Consider the following 15446-nt stretch of genomic DNA (forward strand, 5'->3'; position numbering starts at 1 on the left):
ATAATTAAAAATTTCATTAATACTTACTTTTAAGGTTTCAGAGGTGTGCATCAATTTAGCTCCCCTTTCTCTTATTTCCTGAGTAGTAGGCTTTATGGTTGCCAAACGTAAAATTTCTCTGCCAATTTTCTTTAGCAACTTTTTAGTCAAACCGATCAGGTCATCGGTGTCTGCTAAATCAATATAAAAAGGGTCCTCCTTAGGGGGGGGCTGTTGATCAGGGACTGCAAGTTCCTTTCCCTCCCTCTGACCACTGGCCCTTTGTGACAACAATAGTATTAGTAATATCAAAATTACTCCAAAACAATGAAGAAAACAACATTAAAAAAATTACATTTTGCTTCTATCTAGTTTGCACAATTACAATGAGTTTTACCTGCTTGTGTGTAGATGAGTCGGGAACATCATCAGCATCCCCTTCAGGCAATTGCTCCATATTGTGCCCCTATGTCAAAGATCAAGTATAAAAATGTTAGCCAAAAATTTATTGACTAAATGGTATGTTGGAGTCATTGATTAGAAGTTGGTTTAATAGTATGTACCACCCCCATGATAGTAGCCTCGTTTGTATCTATGCGATTCAAATTGTAATCAACAAGAAGCTCTTCCCCTACACGTATTGATTTATCGCACAGATGAATACACGATTTCCCTCGCGCACCTCAAATATGCAATTGGGTTGCTTTATAGTTGACCCAGGTCGTGTACTATTTATAAAACCCACACTATTCCTTGTTGCTTTTGGCCTTCCATCAATGTATATAGCCACACTTTTACTTTGATTATTGTCTTGTTGTTGTATATAATTTTCCGAGAAGGCATACTTACGCATGCTTTTTTTATATTTAACAATATGCATCCAACTTTTGTAATCATAACATGGTCCAACATACTCCATCAATTCAAAAACTTTATTGTAAGACACCTTTATGCCGTCCATAGAAAATAGGCCCAAACCATGTAGTGATGATGGTGCTATGCGATATATCCTCTCGTTAACACAAAAATTAGTGTTTATTGGAGGAAGTTCCTTGGGTACCCAATGTTTCTGTAGATGTTGGTACCTCAAGGGCACCTCGATGTCACCTTCCATCTCATCATCATAAGAGCATGACCCCCCTTGATCAAGGAAAAATTTTATGCATTTATTGAATTTCCTTCTAGTCCTTTGACCTCTAGTTAATCTCCCTATTCTAGATAAACTGCATGTCTCACTTTCCTCTTCTATTCCTATATTTCCCTCACTCGAGGAAGACACTTCTGAAAAATACCTATTCGCTGGTACCTGCAAATGGGAGAGATCTTAGAAGACATCAATCTTACTATTGATAAGTGTATTAAATAGACTGTCTATAAGGAGTATTGACTTATACCTATCGATCCATGAGACTGTGCGGGATGCTCCTGAAAGGGGTTTAGTTTCCTGCAAATGTAATTCAATTATCGTGAGCATAATCACATCATAATCATAATCACATCCATCATTAGCATCACATAAAAATTAAAAACATTAAAAGCTACACAATAAAACACTTAAATCAGGCTCACATTATAAGCCTACTAGGGAAGTAGGCCTAGTGAAGGGCTAAAACTAGGTTTTTGTATCAGCTGATGAGTTGAGGGCTTAGTCACCTTAGGGACATGCTATTTGAAGTTGTTTGATGTGTGTGGAGGTGGAGGAAACACCTAGTTAAGGTGAAGTCGAGTTTGGCGCCTATTGAGGTATTGTGAGCATTTGATAGTTTGTTGATTAGATTGCTTGGATGAATCTATTGGATGGATTGAGGGACATTCATGGGATTATTCCAAAGATGTAGAACCTAAGGTGGCATAAGGATTTGGTGTGCACTCTGATAGGTTATGGAGTTGGCTTGGATCAAGGAGAGGGATCTTATGAAGATGCTTGGTTGGTGTTGTGAGAACACTATGGAAGTCCCTCTTGTTATGAATGATTGCAAGACCACCTAGGGTCTCTGCATCACCTACAGAGGAAGAATTATTAACCAAAAAATTGGGTAAGCACTTATATTATGTTTTCCCTATGAATTTTATTCTAGGTACAACTCCCTTTTATAGATATTTAATGAATTCCCTTTTCTAAACTAAACACTTACAAATGCTTTTGACCTGAAAGAAAATAAGGCTCAATACATTCATGCATCAATATGTGTTTTAAATATTTTTATTTAATTAATTTAGATTAGCAGTATTCTATTTGTATTTGAAACTTGTAGCTTTTAAATAGATAATGAATAAACTATGTAACCATATATATAAGACAAATATATTTCTATCAAGAAATGAATATTAAATAGATTAAGGATTGATGGCATACCTCTAAATTCCATCATTATCACCCTCGTCATCATCATCATCATCATCATCATCATCGTCCTTGTCATCATCATCATCGTCATCATCATCATCATCCTCACCATCGTCATCATCGTCATTATCGTCGTCGTCGTCATCGTCATCAACATCAACATCATCTTCATCATCATCATTATTAGCAGCATCATTGTCATCATCTTCTTCTTCTTCTTCATGAAAATTTGTGTCAGGAACATCATCCAATAACTGTCGATCATGATCACCATCTACATCATCTTCTACTTCTTCAATATCTTCTTCTTCCATCGCATTATACTTTATTGGCCTTCCTCTCGGTTCATGTCTAACAAAAAATGACCAACCCAGTTTATGTGGAACCTCTGAGTAAAATACCTGCTCACATTGGCTTGGAAGAACATAAGGCTCATCCCCAACTGGCTCAAATGACCTTGTATTAACCATTGTAAATCCATTATCATGTCCAATAACAATTCTATCAGGATCATTTGGATTAAGTCATAGCTTGTACCATTTGACAATGAAGAGTACTAATTTGAAGGAACTAAAGTCACACTCAAGTATCTCATCCAAAATGCCATAGTATCGATTTTCAGACTCTTGAGGATGTAAGTTGTTTCTAGATGAAATATTAGTCACTTGAAAGACTTTAGTTATTCCTGAATCACAAGTTTTCTTTGTGTCATCCAACACTTTGACGCGAAATTTCTAACCATTATAGAACATAGCCTTGTGGTGTTTAACCTGCAATAATATGTGAAACATATCAAAATTATTGTATCGTGAGTTGATAAACATACATGTGATTAATAAATTTGTATGTACCTAGAAATCTCTTAAACCACGTGCTAAATCTATTTCCCTTTGCGTAACATTGGAATCTCCATTAAGATGAGCTTCTTTAACTAATGAAGATACACCTTCCCATGTTAATGTGCGACCAAAATGTTGACATCGTTCAATCCATACCGTCATCCAATCAAAGATTGTTTGCAATATAAAAATGTAGTGCATCCCACTCTCGAGCACCTATACAAAAAAAAAAAAAGACAACTTACATCCGATTTATTTTGAAGATTAAGAAATAATTTATTACAATAACATCTTATAATTTATTACCTCTCACTTTCCTCAATGTACCTTTCCCCATCAAGTACTCCCCTTCTAATTTTTTAAAAGGCTTGAGATCCCAAATGTGATCTACATGGATATTTGATGCAAACTTAGGAAGATATTCAGTAATGTACATCATAGTCTGGTATACAATATATCCCTCTACCATAGAACCCTCAAGATGTGCTCTTTGTCAAACCAAAGCCTTCAAAGATTTCAAATGCCTCTCAACCATCCACATTGACCTAGTGTGTATAGGTCCACACAATTCAATCTCCTCGACTAGGTGTATGAGGTAGTGTTCCTGTGCATTGAAAAAAGTTGTTTGGGAGTCTTTGTATAGGGGCTCGTATGCCTTCTGAAGTAGAGGTACATCAAGGCTATCATCATCATCATGATCAGATAGACTTGGACTAGATGTGTCATGGATCAATGTATTTATACCATCCTCTTCAATTGTGTTTTTTGGCACATGATCATCATCTTCCATGGGATCATTATCTTCACCTTGGATATTTGCACCTCCATGTTCCTCCACTTTGAAAACCATATTCTTCGAATTGTTGTGGTTCATATCATGTACTTCCCTGGGAAGATCAACCTATATAAAATTGATTAACATAAATAAACCATGATCATCAACTCATCAAGTGATTTCATATGTATATAAATTGTTAAAATGATATAATGAGCAACTTACTAGTGGATGATAGTCATGCCCCCCTTCAATGTGACCATTCTCCCTACAATGTCTCTTAACTATTTTGATTAGCAGTCTTCTACAGTTTAAGCCCTTACAAATATTGCAAGGACAATAACATTTTCCATCACCTTTTCTTTTCAAGTTAGACCACAATCTAGCGATTGTCTCCCTGTTTTTTTCTTCACTTATATTATCTGACATGATCATTCTTTGCAGGAAGCAAAAATTGGGCTATGAAAACTTCGGTCTACAACTTTCACAAACTAAGAAAAATTGTCGAAAGTACACAAATCTTCTTAGACCTAGCTAAATACTTTAATATTTTAAAAATACTTTCTTTGACTTTATTCCTAAGATTATTTGTAAAATTTTGACCAACCGCCTAAAGGTCTTATTTCAAGAGACCTTACAACATTAAGCCACTAAAAGAAATTTCAAAACATATAAGCTAAAAGTCTAGTTAAAATATACATTAGAATATAAAGAAAAACAATTTTCATACCCGAGCACGTGGCTATAACTCGTGCAATGGCCTTCTTGCTTAGCTGTAGAAGCTCTCCAGCAATCAAATTATACAAACTACAAGGCCTAACAAAAATTTCAAAACATATAAGCTACAAGTCTAGTTAAAATATGCATTAGATTAGATTCAACAATAGCAAGCAATGTTATTCAGAATTAGATTCAACAAACCTTAGCAGTGTAAATAGCCATCTCCTCTAAACTGGACTTCAGACACGAGGGGGCATTCACATACTCTTCCCCTAAAGGTATCCTGAAGAACAAAAGCCAGTATTCTTGAGTTTGTGAATTGCACCTCGAGATAAATGAAGCTTAAAAGGAATGAAAATTGTTTTCATACATTTAAATCAGGATGTAATATTTGTTCATAAGTATATACCTTGCAAGCACTTAAAATTGTTGTTATATGTGTTGTAGGAAAAGAAGAAGTTTATACTTATGTGTATAGACGCACTTCCTGTATGCGATCCAAGGCTCGAATGTTATCAAGTGTGTCCAATGATGGGGAGAGACCTCCGTGCAAGCAGAAGATCTGCAATGAAACAAAAGAAAAGAAAATTTTCTTATAGTAAGAACAAGTTTGTTGTGCTGCACAGGGTACCAACAAAATAGTGTATAATATCTTTTTCTTTACCTGGCTTTTAATTCAGCATGAGAACCTTTAATAGAAAAGTCAAGTTGATAACATATTTAACAAGAGCTGCAAGGTAGCATAGTTCCTGCGTAAGTCCAAGAAAATGTGTGAGGATTGACATAGATTTGAGTAAGTCCAAGAAGATGTGTGAGCATTGACATAGATTTTGTGAACATTTTCTATGTAATGAAGATTTTACTACAAATGGAATGAACCTAGGGGTCGATTGGTAAACTGATTATTTGTATCAAATGGTGTAAAATTGAAACTAAAACCATTTCAACTGGCCATGCCAGTCATGGACTGTTCCTCCATATGTTATAATACTTTCATCATATATCACAAATATGAAATAGAATATGTAGCACACTAAAATAAAGCATTAAAAGATAGTGTCTAAATGTAATTAAATATATGGAACTGGTTATAAGAATCTATACAAATCAATCAGAATGGGTTGAAATTAGTGCATCTTACTTCAACATTTCATGTAACATAGCCAAATCCAAAAGAAATCTTGTAGACAAACTACCTGAGATTTATAACCTTTATCTTCCAATATCCAATGGCTCCTTATAGGCGTTAATACAAAGAAGCCAACTGTCAAAAACTATGGCAGTGATAAACATTTTGAAAAATAAAATTGTATTAGGTATAAATAAAAAACAGTGAAGAATGGTGTAGACTTGTAGCCAGAAGATAACACAGTGAAAATTGATGAGCTCTTTGTTATCACCCACCTCAAAGAAACGTGCATATCAACTCCAAGTGTCAAATGTCAGCTGTAAGTGCAACAATGCAAGTTTTCATCTGTGTAACTTGTTTTTCTGCTACAGTCAATGCTGATACATCCTGCTTTAACATAAATAGATTAGTCACCAAACAAATTATCAAGAGACCCTATGGTCATCGTCATGATTATTTGCTAAGCCAATTTCAACATCAAAGCCTCTAATATGAATATAGAGGATCATAACTAGATCCCATATGATTTTCATAGAGTGAGATCTGAAACATTGTCATTCAAAAAACATATACAATCTCTTCTAGAAACAACATCAAGTAAAATCTTGGATAGCAGAAAAATTGTTATGTATAACAAAAAGTTGTTTTTAAATAAACTTAAGCAATTTTTAATTTACCAAAGTTTTTGCTAAGCCCACATTTGCCAACTGTGTAAGGAACTTCATATGATGCTGCGAGGAATGTGTTGATGAAGCCAAAAAATGTGATTTTTTGATTAATCACTAATTGCCAACATTCATGATTATGTAATTGTGAAGGACATGTTTGAATTGTATCTACTCTGATTTACAATCAATTTTCATCCTATCACTGTGAAAAATGGTAGTGTGATGTTGCTTGTATTACAAAAGGGATGTTGCTTGTCAATCTTGCTAAGGGTACTAACCCCAAATCCCTATAAGGGACATTGCCTCTTGACCCTTTTAGGTGCTCCATCCCTAAACTTGTGCCAACGATTGTCCCCAAATCAACCCTTGCTAACCACCATCCCCAAATCAAGATCCTAGGTCCCACCCTTCCCAAGACTCTAAAGGAACATAGAATTATTTGCAACTTTGTACTTAGTTTTTAGGTTGACTTCATACAAAGGAAATTGTAATTGAAAATTATCAACAATTAGTTATCATTTATGCAGTGTGTAGTATGTATTGTGCAATACAATTTAATAAAATACAATATGAACATAAATAAGAAAAAATGTATCTCATAGTTTATGGAATAAGCTTTCATTTTATTTTATTTTTGTATCTCTATTCTATAAAACAACATTTTGTTAATTTTTTCATCTTTATTTTATGTGTGTTGAAAATATGATTTTTTCTTGATTGATTCGTGATAGTTCGATAATTTTTGAATCTTTTGGTTTGCCTTTTTTTTACTAAGAAGATTTTTACTACTATGGTAGATAGTAGGAAACCACTGCAAACTTTTGTTTACATAAAATATAATTCCATGATCAATAATGTTACATGCTCTTTTAAAAAGAGAATTACAATTAACTCTTGAAATGAGCTAGCCTATTACAATTAACTTTATCAATGTGCTAGACTATTAAAATTTTGATTGGAATTACATGATATAATAATGCACTTGCAGTCTGGTCTATTGCAAATTGACCATTGTTTCCAAAAGAATATGTTGCATTTTATTCCATTACACAGAATATGATACTGTGAGCCTGCATTCCCTTCCAAAAATCGCACTGTATTATGGTTATGGCACACAACTCAGGAATTTGACTTCAATTCTTTTGGCATCTTTGCTGCTCTTGTAGAAAAAAATGATATTGCAAATATATAACCATGCAGCTCAAGACAAAATTGTAAACCTGCTATATTATAAAACCCATTACAACCATACAAACTCAACAAGAGAATCATCCATAGGACAATGCAAGGCTGTTGTGCCTCCTACCAACATTCCTCAGGGTGAACTAAAGCAATAACCAACTCAGATCACCTTGAAAAAAGAAGCGACTAGGTTACCCCCAAATTTTCTCAATGATTGGGTTGCTACCATCAAGCAAACCCATAGTTAAAGAAAGTGGTCAGACCAACCATCGATCGGAAAGCATACAGCAACACCATCAACGACTACCCAAAAATTAGATCCTATATGGACAAACAGACATCATCCATCTATCTGCAAAAAGATGCTATAGATGAGACAATGTAAGTCGGATATAAAGAGGAAATGTTCCAGTTGGAGCCAAATTGAGGGCCAAGTAATATTCACACATCAGAAAACTAGATACAAAACATATATAAATAAGTGCCATGTTGAAATGTCTATATTTCTCAACCCATGTAGTGAACATCACTCATTGCTCCTTTCAAGCTTTTTGTCAACCAAATGGCTGTTTCTCTTGGGGAGACTTTACCACATCCAAAAGGCCTCAAAACTATGCCAAGTTCTTCTAGTCTCTGCTGTTGGATTAATTGTGCACTAAGCTCTAGCAAGCCTTCAAGAGCTTCTGCTCTTTGTTGATATGATTAAAGATATATTCCTCCTTTTACTCATTTTTGAGAATAATCAGAATCTTTGCTGGAGGTTGAGGTTGTCTTAAGGTGCTGATCTGCAATATGATGGCCAATAACAGTTGTCCCCATGGGAACTAACAGGACATCTAGATCATTATTGTTTGCATCTAAAAATGAATTCACATCTATTCTTCCTTGCAGCAAGCTGCTCACAGTTCCTCTCTCTGACTTAGCTTGATCTGTACCAACTCGAAAAGCATTGTGTCTAATTACATGAATAACATCATTGAAGGCTAGTTTCACATGAACAGAAGTAGGAGCTTTTGCATTGATCTAGATCGTGCACTTCTCCTGTGTTCTATCACAGTTTGCATCATCCCTATCTGAACCTGAGCTTGATGAGGTGGACCTTTCTAAACGCAATCCATATGGGCTACTCTCTACTCTCAAATGACAACTTTCTTCTCCAGGAATGTCTAAGCGAGTACCCTTAACATGTTGTTTTGTAGCAGGTAGCAAATTTTTAGAAGGGGCTATGGAGAACTTCGCAATTCGATCAAGTCTGGGTGCATTAACTGATACATCAGGAGACTGCATAGCTCGAAGCCCTGAATATTTTTTTCTATCAGAATACCACAAAGTGGCAGCTTTAGAAACATAAGGTTACTCAATAGTTGCATCTTCTGGAGTAAGGTTTGATCTCTCAGTGAGTGCTTCAATTCTTCCAAATGAAGATGCTGATGAGTGTGAAGTTAAAGAAGATTTTTGTGGCCTAGGTGTTATAGATTCATTGTTAACAGCTTTTACTTTAGGTGTTCCATTCTGAGGACTGTTAGTAATGAATGTAGGCCATGAAACTGATGGCTTTGTTGGTAGGGGCAGGGAGGCCCTACGACTAGAAATACCTGGAGTTGAACCTGGTACACAAGATGGACATTAAGATTGTTTTGTGTGTGAATATTTACCATCCAATTTTGGTGTCAAGACAACTCATGGTGAAGGTTCTCCATAGGGTAGCTATCAAATTTATGACTCAAGTTAACATTATAGTTAAGATAACAAAAGAAAATTGTAGAAATAATAAGAATTTGGAACTTACAGATTGCCTGCCTTGAGTAAGATGTGCCTTCTTTACAGAATCTATTTTTACTCTGGGAGTGGGAAAAACTCAATCAGGGGTCTGAGGGCTTCCCACTCCAACAATCTCTTTTGCAAGTCGCTTTGTTGCATTTGCAGGAGAGCTTTTCTTATGAACCATGGGGTGCTTTACTTCTTTATTTCTATCTACAAGACTTTCCGGATTTTCTGCAAGAAAGCTATGGCCACAATGCCTATCCAATGGAACATCCTCTGAACACAAATTTGATTCCTCTGGTTGCTGCACAGCTAAATATTTATTTAAAAAAAACTGCTTGGAAGATTTTGGTAATTCCTTTCCTGTGTATGACCATGTACCTTCACTTCCAATGTTATGCGAAAGGCTATCCTGCAATGCACTATCTCTAGCATTCACATAATCACGAGGGGGCCTTACTGGACAAGCTAGATCACTATTACTAGAACCTTCTATATCACAACTATTTTTTCTTTCATCTATATTTTCCTATTCAAGATGGTATCCACCCCTCAAGACCCTATCTGGGGTCAGACAGTGAACAAGGCCAAAATGTGTCCTGCCTTTAGCAATGTAAGGTTGAAAATTAGGATGCCTCAAACATAGATGGAAAACTCACAGATTACTCGGTGAGCTTTAAATGCTCGCCAAGTATTTAAGTTGGGCGAGTAAATCCTAGAAAAACTCGCAGGAATAAAAACTTGGCTGTTGGGAAAAAACTCGTCGACGGCGAGTTTTTACTAAAAACTCGGTGATTTTTTTTAAAAACTCGGCTGCATTGTTTGATGCCAAGAACTATTTACTATTTTGCTTCCTGCCATGAGCATTCCGCATGAGAATGCAATTTTGTACGCACTGTGCATTTATATATATCTAAACTCTGCTTGTTTCTTTTGTATTCTCTTTAATTAACTTATTAGATGCATCTTCTCATTAAATTTTGCAAAACAAATGTATTTTTAATTAAATTTCAGTGGTTTTTTTAAGTTCCCGAGTTTTTTTTTTAAATCGCCGAGTTTTTCCCGATTAAACTTTTGGGGGGCTTGGCGAGTTTTTGCCTTTGGCGAGTTTTCCAACTATGGTAGATACTATAGACCTTCGCAATGAAGGCCATACTTTCATAACTATGCCAGATATATAATACCACTGCATTTATGTGTAAGATACATGCAACCAAATGTACTTTTTATTACTGGCCATTTTGTGGACTTAGGGCCTTTCATTTCCAATGAAAATAATGTTCTATTATTACTTTTATACTTGAATTAATGAATAGTGAGCAAGGATTTTTGAATTTTATTCATTATATGAACGTTTAAACTTGAATCTTGATCTCATGTAATGGGATACTTGTAATAATTTTCCAACTTGTATCCCAAATTTTTAATATATAGTCGTAAATATGTTGCTACCATCCTACCATAATGGGCTTCGGGAGTGAGATCTTACCACCCAAGGTTATGCAAAATAAAATAAGCTTTGATGCATTGGACTATGAGGAACAACAAATTTTCATGGATTTCGCATGTCTTTTTGTTGACAAATCCAAGCACACTGCCATGGAAGTACAGGAGGCATCAACATGGAGCTCTCGGCATGCAATGGAAACACTTAAAAACAAGTGTCTTGTTCAAGAAATGAAAGGGCATTCATGAGAAACATTAACAGTTATAATGAGAATGCATGACCATCTTTGGGACATGGGAAGATAAATTGCAAATAGCTTGAGCCTAGTGAACTAGAATACAATTACCAAAATGAATTTATCTCATAAAGGTTGATATTTTGCAATTTTCTTTGGTCAAATGTAGATTTCCATATTGTTGTCAAGACCATAATGTCTTATGACGTTTAAACTGGAACCTAATGTTACTGAACGTTAATGTCTTGTGATGTTACTAGAGAAGGATGTGCAAAAGACATGCAGAAGAATGCGTAGAGCTCATTGGCAAGAGCCTCTCGCCAAACACAACAAAAGCTCACCAGCCCCAATTGCTGATGTGAGGAAAACAAAGGATTCATTAAGAACTAGTTTTATGGCCTCTTTCTTCTCTGTGTGTACCAAGGTTGAAGTATCTGAAATGAAGAGTGTGAATGCAAAATATGTTGATAATTCCTCACAGTGCAAACACATTTTCCCACCATGACATCCACTAGGGGGTGATCATGACAAGTTAAAACATAAGGGAGCAACATCTTCTATCACTGTAAGATAAGCATCCAATTATGGTGCAACCGCATGGATTGTTGAAATAAAAGCAGTGGAAGAACTGTAATTTGTTGGCATTTAGATTGCTCTCCTGTTCATGGGAATTAAAATTTGTTTTCCTGTAAGTTGCTTTCTAATTCAAGTGTATTCCTACTACCATAGATATTTTGTGCCTATAAATTGAGAAATATACGGATTTGGGGCTAGTTTCTTTAATCAAAAAGTGTTTAAGATGGAGGAATTTAATGATCTCTAAGGTTTTCCAAGATTCTCAAATTACCAAAAAAGTAAAATTCCCATTATCTAAGTAACCAAAAATGTGTCCTCCATCTTAAAGAGAATTATTGGTCACCAACTTCTAATCTCTATATTTTCAGCCTTAGGAATGAATTTGATGTTTCATTTTTCACAATTATTTGAAGAGAAGTAGTTATATAAGCTTCATTATATACCTACAAAATGTTGAGAGCAATTGTGTCCCATAGAATTATAATAGGCATTGAAATGATAGTCAACATAAAATGTAACAAAAACTTAATTTGGCCACAACAATCATCGCAGGGCAGCATAGCGCAGTGGATTAGCGCGTTTGACTTCGGATAAAAAGGTCGTGGGTTCGACTCCCACTGTGGTTGAGTTTGTCAAAATGAATTTTATCATTTCATTTTTGACATGTTTCTCAAAGTTCACTGCAAAATGCAAGCACTGCTCTGCTTTCTGTGAGTTTAAAGCTCTTCTTGTAGCATGGTCTTAGGTGACACTATCAATATGGCTCTTTCCTTATCTTTTGCAACTAGTTTTCTAAATGACTAGAGGATTTTTTTAAAATGTTTATGTTACCATATATGCGAAGGTAGTGATAGTGAAATGCATATTGTTGTTTGTTCATCTGTGCATATTCATAGATATATGCCATATCTTAATAGAACAATTATTTACCCTAAATGTCTACTAAAAGGCCTCTTATTTGCCTCTTTTGCTCTACAGTCGTTGAAAGACTTGAAGGAGCTCAAACATTTGGACACTGAAATGAATGGGCATTCTTTTGATCTTGAAAAACATGGAGAACAAAGGAGTAATGGGTTTATTTTTCTTACACCTTGCCGATGCACGTCTCTACCCGACCCTCTGAATGCCTCGAGTTCACCTCAATGCCCCTCTCAATGCTGCTGAAGTGATCTCCCGCGCACATGCCTTTCCTTTTAGAAGAACCCTGTGTCGCGCTATTTCATTCAAATGAGGGTTTTTGGCTTTTTTTTCTCTTATATCCCACTGGCATCGCAATTGCGATGCTTGCCATCGCAATTGCAATGGCATCGGGCTAAAATTGAAAAAAAAAAGCCAAAACCACATTACCTTTTCTTGCCGTCGAAAATTGACCCCTAATGTATTAGTGTAAATGACTAAGTGGTTGATACTAATAGAAAATAATGGTTAGAGATACCAGAAAAATTCCCTCAATGTAAGAAGGATGAACGTAATGATGATAAAAATATATATGTCCTCCCTTGATGGCCAACTCTACTATTCACAAGGAGGGAAGCTAGACCTTAAAGAGAAAACTCATGACATAAAAGAGGGCCTCTAATGAATCCTTTCTTGAACTCCTTAATTCTAGAATGAATGCTTGTAAATATGTATATTTCTAGTAGATGTTAGATCTCCAAATGAAATGAGAAAGCTTCCTTTCATACCCAATTCCAAACGTAAATTCGAATAGGGAGCTAACTAGTATTGGGTAGAAAATTGAAAATTTAATTAATTACCAAAATCTAAAAAAAGTTGTCACTTGGGGGACCAAGTCAACTTTGACTTCAAGCTCAAGAAAGACCAAGTTGGCCTCAACTTGGTCTATGTAGGACTAGGTCAACTTGGTCATGGGTGGGCAACCAAATTCTAGTTTTAGCTTTATCTAGAACAAATAGGTGAAGAAAACCTAGAATTAATCAAGCAATAATGCAAAAAAGAGATCAAATCCACATGAATATATTGGTGGTTTAGGAGATCACCAAAGAGGAGCTAAAACATCTTAAGTTCCCCCAAGTCAATTGGTGATTCCATTTTAAGATGGTATTGTTGTCAATCAAGATTTTTCCTTTAGCAAGATGAAATATCTAGCTATCTTGTTGAAACACAAAAACTCTCTCAGGTGGTGGGTTGTCCTAAAATGAGAGATGAATCTTCGGGTAAGACCGATTCCTAAATAGTGCTCACCTAAAAACTTAATTGTATGTGGGAAAATGGATGAGAAGTGAATGAAAATAATGAATACTAAACCTAAATGAGGTGATACACCAATGATTTTTATGTAACTTCAATTTAATTAACACCAATTACCCAAGATACTAATGCTTCACAATACCTAGACAATCATGCAATTACAAAACTATATCTATGAAAGGACCCAAAGTCTCTTACTTGGAAAGGAAAACCTAGGATTTACCAATTTTCTACAAAAAAAAATGAGGACACAAACAAAGACCTACAATTACAAGTATTGAGATTCTAACATGCACTAAGGAATATAGCTTGAATGAAGGATGAACACTATATAAAAGCAAAGAACACACAATATTGCAAACAAGAATCAATGAGAAGGAACTATTGAATCTGTATAATGAATGCTGAAAAAATCTCTGCTACAAAGTGCTCTTACAATCAACTCAAAACTTTGCAATGTGCAAAAATCTAAACCAGAAAGAAGAGCCCTAAAAAATGAGGTGAAAATACAATAAATAGGGCTCAAAACCCTAACTTGGACATGAAAATTTGAATAAAAAATAAGTCTCAAAACTCCTCCCAACTGTCAAGAAACTAATCCAAGCTACTCTCAAACCCATTTGTAACTTATAGCTAACTGAAATCTACCTCCATCTGCTAAAACAATCAATGCAAAACCCTAGGTCAAATGTGAAAAATAAGCCACAAAAATCATATGTGAAACTGCTCATCTCCAAGTAAAATATGCCTAAAAAGGGCCTCCAAAGTGATTTGGAAGTGTAAACAGGCCTTAACTGCTCAATAACTCACCAAAAATAGCACTTAAGTGCTCAATAACTACAGGAGAAAGGAAACCTTCCTTTTGACTGAAAAAGAACTCCTTGCAACATGTAGTTGACTGAAATGGTATATCTCAGCTGCAACATGGAACTCTAAGATGAACTGAAAGTTTCATCTAGTCTCAAAATACAACTACAACTTGAGCGAGTTAACTCATTTGCATTTGAAATAATTAATATATTAAATGATTTAGAATTATATCCATTTAATATATTAATTTTACAAAATATTATGCAAAGTATTTATTTGATTTTGAATTTAGAAGTAATCAATTGTGTTTAATGTTTTATAATTTGAACACTAGACAAATTGATTTTACAATATATATGCATAAATCAAATATTTATTTTATTTATCAATATATTTATGTTTAATAAATATTAAATAGTTTATATTTCTATATAATAAATATTATATATGAATAGAGTATTTATATATTGATGAATAAATTTCATTATTATTTTATATATGATAATGATGAATTGCAATGTATTTATCTTATTTAAATTAATAAGTAGGGAACTTTATTTGAAGAGAGGAGAAAAATACACTCTCTTAAGAAATGGACCCGAAAGCATTTTGTAAATGCATTTAATGAATTTAGGGTACCAGATAAAAAATGAAGGAAAGTCTCATCTCATTTTTCATTTTATCTTTTTCACTTATAAAGACTCTCTATGGCTAGGGTTTGAGCATCATTGAGTTGCTTGTTGAGACTAGATACATGGCCACTC

General features: G+C 34.8%; 1 non-coding gene and 1 pseudogene across 1 annotated transcript; one reads left to right on the forward strand and one right to left on the reverse strand.

Annotated features, from left to right (window-relative positions):
- Positions 1-8146: 8146 nt before the first annotated feature.
- Positions 8147-15446, reverse strand: part of LOC149542770 (uncharacterized) — a 56196-nt pseudogene continuing 48896 nt past the window's right edge.
- TRNAR-UCG (transfer RNA arginine (anticodon UCG)) lies at positions 12214-12296 on the forward strand. Its single transcript has one exon. It is a non-coding gene; the product is annotated as a tRNA-Arg (tRNA).

The sequence above is a fragment of the Cupressus sempervirens genome, chromosome 8, assembly GCF_028749045.1.
Source record: "Cupressus sempervirens isolate cs-2001-9-10 chromosome 8, ASM2874904v1, whole genome shotgun sequence".
Taxonomy (NCBI): Eukaryota; Viridiplantae; Streptophyta; class Pinopsida; order Cupressales; family Cupressaceae; genus Cupressus; species Cupressus sempervirens.